The following is a 7302-nucleotide window of genomic DNA, read 5'->3' as shown; positions in this document are numbered from 1 at the left end:
ATGTTAAATCATACAATTTCTCATACATATCAATAAAGTTTATAGGTTTGAGGGATCGACTAAAAATTACAAACGAAAAAGAATGTTTATGAACAACCTATGCCAAAAAATCATATGAAATAACTGCACAAAATTGCCAGTTATGCTTGACTACGGTATTCTACTGAGAACAGTGTCAATACGATCAGTCCACTGTAGGATTCAAGATACAGAGGATAAAAGCGAGAAGTATAGATCCTTTTCATCAACTGAACTCCGCGACCGAACGGACTCTGCAGCGTAGAGATAGAGAGTTCAAATTCCACCGAAAACCTGTGATGTCCTAATATGTACTATCTGTTCTAAAATTTGATAAATGACTTATGAGCAATATAGTAGTAATATTTTATTAGTTATTTTTGATCATATCAGATACTCAAAATACTTACCAAACAAATATAGTCGAATTTAAAAACGCCATGTACTTATAATAATTGAATAGAGCCGTGTTTCCCAAACTTATGACTTTTGTGTACCCTTTCTACATTTTTCGTAACGCTGTGTACCACTAACAAAAAAAATGAATGTATTTTTTTAAAAATATATTTCTTCTTCTTTTCTGGCACGGAATTTTGTAAATACTAACCAGCGATCCATATTCTATATTAAAAATAAAAATTATATTTTGTAAAAATAATCAAAATAAGTAGAATTTATTACAAGCCTTTACTATAAAAAAATTGCACAAAAGTTAAAAATCACAACTGGCTGATGACACCACTAATTATTAACTGTAAACTCTGCAAAAAATAGCCTATAGAACTGAATCCACATAAAAATTTCATTGGAACGTAGAAAAATAGATTTCGGTTGTCTTTTTTAGTTTCCCTGGTGATAAACTATTAAAATTATTGTTTTTTGCATGATAATCAATCACTATTTGTAGAAAGAAAAACAAAATGCCCACTTTATACCATAGAATATATTTATTTTTAAAAATATATCCGGCAATTTTGTTTATTCTTAGTTTTTTTTAAATACAATTTATAAAAAGTAAGATTCTCAAAGGCCCCCTAGTGCTTAGGGGCTCTCGGGCACTGCCTGGGTGTGCCCATGCGTAAAGACGGTACTGATTGTTAGTTATTTCGAAACAATTAAAATTTACTTTTTTTAATGCTTCATTACAATTTATTCATTTCTATATTTTTTTTTCTAAGAAACTAAAACTAAAAAAATATTAACATACTTTTTTTTTTCAAAGGAAAGTAATGGTGTATGAGGTCGCAAGTTAACCGGACACACCGGGATAAAGTTTTGCATTTCTGGCAAGTCATTTCTATTTCCACCCTTAACTATAAAAGAATGAAGGAAAAACGCATGCATAAAACAATCATATGCAAACTACACAAATAATAGGAAAAAAGGAAGACCAAAGCTAATATGGCTAGATCAGGTTGAGGTAAAACTTTAAAAAAAAATGGAAATTTTCTCAGTGCCGGCGGAGGACATTTTTACGCCCCGGGCGATACTGAAAACGGAGCTCTTAACACAATTTTGGAAAAGTAATCTTAAAAAAACCCTTTGAATTCTCTCTCTGGTGTCATAATGCTGTAAAAAATTGCTTTCTATATTTTAAATTGTAATCAGAAAATTATTAAACTATATTAACCCTGAATGCTGGTTTAAGAAACCCATCATGAAAATAAATAACAATTATCGATTTTAAGGTTAAAAAAATGAAGCCGTTAGTTTAATTAATTAATGAGAATATCACCTCAAGTATTCTAATATATAGTAAATATCTATTAAAAGTAATATTTTTAATCAATGTAATCCTTTATGACATGGAAATATATAAGCATTGAACATTGAAATATATTTTTCCGTGCCTTAACAGACGCAAATAATTTTATAGACACTTCAAAATCAATTGTTTCTATGGCTTCATTTTTTATAGAAATTATTGCTAAAGAACTCTCTTGGGTCTTTGTAGATCTTAAATAAGTTTTCATAGCTTTTATTTTGCTAAAAGAACGTTCAATACTTAAATTATGCATAAGTTTGGAAAGATATCTTTTAACTTGTTGCAGTCGAGCACTTTACGGTAGAACAGTTCAACGATGACCGATACGGCACATCCTCTGTCCCTTCACGGGTTGATCAAAGTTGTCACATGCCCACTCACTAACCGCGGGCTTAAACTTCGATAATAAGGACTGAATACATTTCCATGCGCAATGAAGGTGTGGAACAAAGCTGAGATCATTTTAGAATCTGCATTGATATGAATGAAACAAAACTCAGACATTTCTTAGCTTCATAGTAATTTTCAAGTTTATTACGACATAGTTTTGCAATATAAACTATTGCTAGCTCTCATAATTCAATAGAACTCATGTTTATCAAAATGCAAATCTTTTAACCAGAAATTTCTCAACCCTCAAAAATCAATTTACAGTTAAAAGTTTTCCAGTTAAATAATAAGTTTTTACATTCAATAGCGAAACTGTAAAATCATATTTTTGTTTTTGTAGTTCATTTACGTCGCACTAGAGCTGCACAATGGGCTATTGGCGACGGTCTGGGAAACATCCCTGAGGATGATCCGAAGACATGCCATCACAATTTTGATCCTCTGCAGAGGGGATGGCAACCCCGCTTCGGTAGCCCAACGACCTGCGCGCGAAGTCGAGCACTTTACGTTAGAACAGTTTAACGAGGACCAATACCACACACCCTCGGTCCCTACGCAGACTGATCCAAGTGGGTCACCCACCCGCACACTGACCGCAGCCAGTGATGCTTGACTTCGGTGATCTGCTGGGAACCGTGTCTTAATGATCAGTCCACTGCGGGACTCATATTTTTGTATTCCTCATTATGTGAAAAATACTAACATTTAAAGTAAGAGTAGCGGAATTTTCTTAAATGTAAATAGTAGAGCATTTAGTTTCTTTATAAACAAAATTATTTTCCTTGGAAGAAATAAATTTGCCTTTTCCAAGATGAGCTGGTGCAAGGAATAAAGAATTTCAGCTAAGATTACATTAGGGGGTTTGTGGTAAGTGCCCAATGATTATCAATGCTGATATGTTTTGATGGGAGTTTTAATTTTCATATCAAGCTTGAAAATGGTTTCAAAAAGAAACAAAAGAAAATTTTCAACTTGTTTATTGTTAGGGCCATTAAGATAAGGATGGTTGATCTTTAGAAAAGGCTGAGTCAGCTATAGAAGTAATGAATCCATGGGTAGGAGCAAAAAAGAGGGGAGTGATAAAAAAACAGCAAGATCTTAACAGTTAAGAAAGGTGGAAAGTGATCAGTGTAGTTTAGTTATTAGAACATAATAATAAAAAAAATTAAAATTCTAAGTGAAGTTAAAACATGATAAACTTTCTTCAAAGAAGTAAAAAATTTTATTTCAAGTTTATTTCTTTCCTCAGTTTTCTTGGGATTATTTATTTCAGTTTTCATATCCTATTTTAACTTACATACAACTGAATTGACATAGTACAAGAAAAATACAACAGCATAATATTACGAAAATACTTTTTATTTTAATTCTAAAATTTATAAATTGTTTTATTACATTGAAAAAAATAGTGTAAAATAAATTTTGTAACTAGGCAATTTTATTACAGACATACAAAGAATAAATTTCATCGCTTTATAATAATTTTCAAGTTTTTAATGACATAGTTTTGCAATATAAGTTATTGCTAGCTCTCATAATTACAATGGAACTCATGTTTATCAAAAAGTAAATCTTTTAACCAGTAATTTCCCAACCCTCAAAAATCTATTTTTACAGTTACAAGTTTTCCAGTTAAATAATAAGTTTTTACAGTCAATAACAAAACTGTAAAAATCATATATTTGTAGTGAAAAATCTAAAATTTAAAGTAAGAGTAACAGAATATTTTTTTTAATGTAAATAATAGAGCATTTAGTTTCCTTATTAACAAAATTTTTTTCCATGGAAGAAATATAATTGACACACACTGTTCTGAACCGAAATAGATGAATCAATTAAACAACATGGTTAAATATACCTTCAGAAATATTGATTCGACGGAATTAAATTCCAAAAAAATTGCACACAATTATTTTCCACAGAATGTTAAATCACATTAATGCACAGAAGACTGCAGTAAAACTTGTTACAAATTATTATTATTTTTTTTTTTAATCTTTTGGTTTGTTTAGAGTTGGTGATTAGTGGAATAGTCTGGACAGATGAACTATTGAGTTTGTTTCTATCTTATGTGCAGCCACATGGTTTAATAATGATAAACTACATGAAAATGACCTGATCACATATTGCAATTAAAGGCAATATTGCTTGGTTGTTACCATTATCAAATGTTCAGCCCAGGATTCGCTTTCTCAGTTTCAGAATTTAATGCCTACAAACCCTGATAATTAAAACTAAGCTCAGTGATTTTATATTATAAGTCAAACCATTAATTATTTCTTTACACTATTTTAAAGATGCCGAGATATAGGTGTTGAATTACAGTATATTAACTTGTGAAAATTCCTTTTGGCTTAGTTCAGAATGAATTTTATATCTATATGAACTATATAAAATGCTTGTCCTGAAGGGAAAAAAAGAAAGTATGTCTATTACTTTGCAAATGTCACGAGTCTCATAAATTTGTTGTAATATGCATACCCTTGGAGGTTTTTTCGATGAATTTTTTACCAGCGGTAAGGAACTGAAGTAGAAATTTTTAAGCAAATATAATATTTATAAAAACTTCTTTCCAGATTATCTTTTGTTAAAGAACATAACTATTTGTCTATCCAACTTTATGTCTTTTCAAATAACTATTAGTAGTGGTAAACAATACTTTCAAAATTTATTGAAATATTAATAAATTACCTTCACTATTGCTAAAAATATTTTCTGAAACTACAGAAATTTCATAGTAGTTGTAAGGTATGGTTAAACTTTCTTTGTTATCGTATGCTTGCATTTTATTATTTGAATAATAAATTGATACATTTTAGATTGTATTACAAAAAAGTAAGCTGCTAAAATACATATTTAAAATAATAGTCTTAGTTTAATTTCTGTTTTTTCCTTAAGTTGATCATCTAATTCAGTTGAACTAATTTTTAAAAATAATGGAAACCTATAAAAAAGCATAGCAAATTATTAAAACTTAATTTGGAACCTTCACCTTTTTGAAATATTTTCATGTAGTAGAACTTTACTTTATTCAGATTGTTGATCAATCAAAAATTTTAACTAAAAATCTTAACTTTTCTGACGTACACTCACAGAATTAATTTGTTAAAATTTTGTATATTTAACACTTTTGCGACGATTGTCACGTATACGTGCCAGCCTGAAACGCTCTCATTTCCCGTGATACAAGAGTGCTTTTTCGTTCACTCCTGACAGTCGGGTATTTGTAACAGTGTTCTAGAATACTTCCAAAACCATAATTTTTGGCACAAGTTCAGTGGCTCCATGGGATTTAAGATACACGGAGATTTGACCTTCTTATCAAAATTTAAAACGGTAGTCGTATAATTTTTTTAATTATATAAACATGAGAAAAGGATGTTTCTGAAATAGAGCATGCTTTATAAATGCTGCTTTATGCATACTTGTTAAAGTAAGCATGTCATACAACTATGATTCAAATTGTTGGAACAGTTGAAAAAAATCAACATTAAGATTTTTTTTAGATAAATTAAAAATTTAACTAGTCAAACCTGTATATTTCACAGTATTTTTAAACATTAAAAAAAGGTCAATAAAGCCAAGTCATTAAATTGGAAAAAAAATTTCAAAAAAGTAATGAAACAAGGAAAAAAAAAATTTTAAATATATGCAGCAGGTATTGTTTATCAACTTTACACTGTATTGTTGAACATGTTCATATTTTGGTATTTTCATGGATTTTAGCTTAACATAAATCCTTCGGTCCTGAACAGGTGCTCGAGAAAGAGACTCCTAGAATTAGCAATAAGCACACATTTAAAACTCCCATCGCAAAAGGTTTAAAAGTTGTACACCATTGGGCTCCCCAATATTGGCAGTGGCTAAACAATAGTAGAAGACACTAACTAGATGTACAACACAAATCTAGATTGGCAAAAAACTATATTGAGGAATTACAGTATTTAAAATTGAGTCAATGCAATATGTAAAACCTATATATCAAGTGCCTACATCAGAAGACACAAGACAATAATTGAAAGTTACAGTTAAATGTAATTTTAAAGGTTCGAGTGATCTTTTTTGAAGCCTTTGATTTTTGGTTCTGTGAGATTCTGTGAGAGTTCTTATTTTCTAAGTATTGCTTACTGAGAACTAGACACATTTATTAAATAACTGAAAATAAGTTCTTAAAAGAATAAAATCCAGGTTCCAAATTTAAAATCAAGTTTTTGTTATCTTTTCTAGATTACTTTTTTTAAAATTTTATTTAGTGCAATGGTTACTTTTGTATGTAAATGTTCTTAAAACTAAGCGCAATGCTATGCAAATTATGAATATTTCATTGTAAGAAATGAGCGCTGGTTTCACAACTCAACTTGTTAAATGGCTATCTAAAAAGCAGTTGTGAAAGCTGACTAGATGCTGTGTAAGGGTGCAACTACTAAACTTCCACTATTTTCAGAAGCAAGCAATTTTAACCAAACTATGCCTTGCCTTTTCAGTTGCAAGCAATATTACTTGGAGATATATGAAAACAAAGCTTTTGTTAATCACAATAAATTTGTTATTGGAAATGAAAACTAAAAACAGATACTGATAAAATTTGAAGAATATGATCAAAAATGTATATTAAATAAAGATATAACTAACTTAAAGTTACAATTCACTGAAGTTTTCAAATGAATAAAAGATTTCACATAACACTATAATTAAAAATATCACATGATTATTTTTAAATTGAACTTAGAACAATATATTTTTCAGGTTATTGAGAAAATTAAAGTCAATTTCACTAATAGTTTTAAACGAAAAATATGTATAATTTAGTTCCACAATAAAAGTATTGAAAACACCAATAATAAAAACTAGTATATAAAAAAATCTCAATATACCTAAAGCTCTATAGTGATTGGCATTACAAGTTCATTTTGCAAAGAATAAATATTGATAGGAGTAGAAAAAAATTGAAATATACATACTGACTAAAATACTGATTAATATGCTTAATAACAAATGATGCATAGTAAACTAAAAATTCACTTCTACAATTCATTTCAACTTAAAATGTTTTTCTTCAAATAAACAAGCATTCTTTTTTATAAATGACACGAAAGGAAATTTTGAAGAAAGATGTAATTTTATAAAAA

This window comes from Parasteatoda tepidariorum, chromosome 12 (assembly GCF_982258835.1).
Source record: "Parasteatoda tepidariorum strain Cologne lab strain chromosome 12, Ptep-v5.0, whole genome shotgun sequence".
Classification (NCBI taxonomy): Eukaryota; Metazoa; Arthropoda; class Arachnida; order Araneae; family Theridiidae; genus Parasteatoda; species Parasteatoda tepidariorum.
The sequence above is the reverse complement of the archived record's forward strand: the minus strand, read 5'-3'. Positions refer to the sequence as shown.